At 64.5% G+C, this 454-nt stretch overlaps 1 protein-coding gene across 1 annotated transcript in view; it reads left to right on the top strand.

Annotated features, from left to right (window-relative positions):
• Positions 1 to 454, top strand: part of TMEM255B (transmembrane protein 255B) — a gene marked incomplete at its 5' end in the record, with an annotated part of 61,339 nt that overhangs the window by 380 nt on the left and 60,505 nt on the right. The gene's annotated exons all lie outside the window — the stretch shown is intronic.

The following is a 454-nucleotide window of genomic DNA, read 5'->3' as shown; positions in this document are numbered from 1 at the left end:
CCCCGGCCCAGGGTGGTCCGTGGGAGACCGGTGGGAGAACCTGTGCTAGACGGCCCGCCGACCGCCGTGGAGTGTGGGCGTATAGGTGACTGGACAGCAGGCACGGGGTGGCTTTAAACGACCTTTTAGAGATTTAACTACCCTGATGGCAGAAAGAGCCACTCCACGCTGGTGTCCGTGTGCCGGGAGCGCTGGCGGGTCCATCGCAGGGAGAGCCCTGCGGGTGGGCGTTGGGAGCTTCTCCCTGGAGCCTGCCTGACATCTTCTCACGCAGTCTTGCTGCCCGTCCCCTCGTACGAGATCCCCTTCCGAAATCCTTGTTTTTGCCTCGGGAACCGGCCGCTTAGCCACGTTCCCGCACAAGGTTTGACTTGCGGCAGCTTCGCCCTGTGGTGCTTCTGTGCCTGCTGGGGAGGGGCGGCCTTGCCGGGCCCTTGCCGCCTCAAACCCCCTG

Source organism: Cariama cristata, unplaced genomic scaffold (assembly GCF_000690535.1).
Source record: "Cariama cristata isolate BGI_N322 unplaced genomic scaffold, ASM69053v1 scaffold5654, whole genome shotgun sequence".
Classification (NCBI taxonomy): domain Eukaryota; kingdom Metazoa; phylum Chordata; class Aves; order Cariamiformes; family Cariamidae; genus Cariama; species Cariama cristata.
Note: the sequence above shows the minus strand (reverse complement) of the source record. Positions and strands in the feature narration are given on the sequence as shown.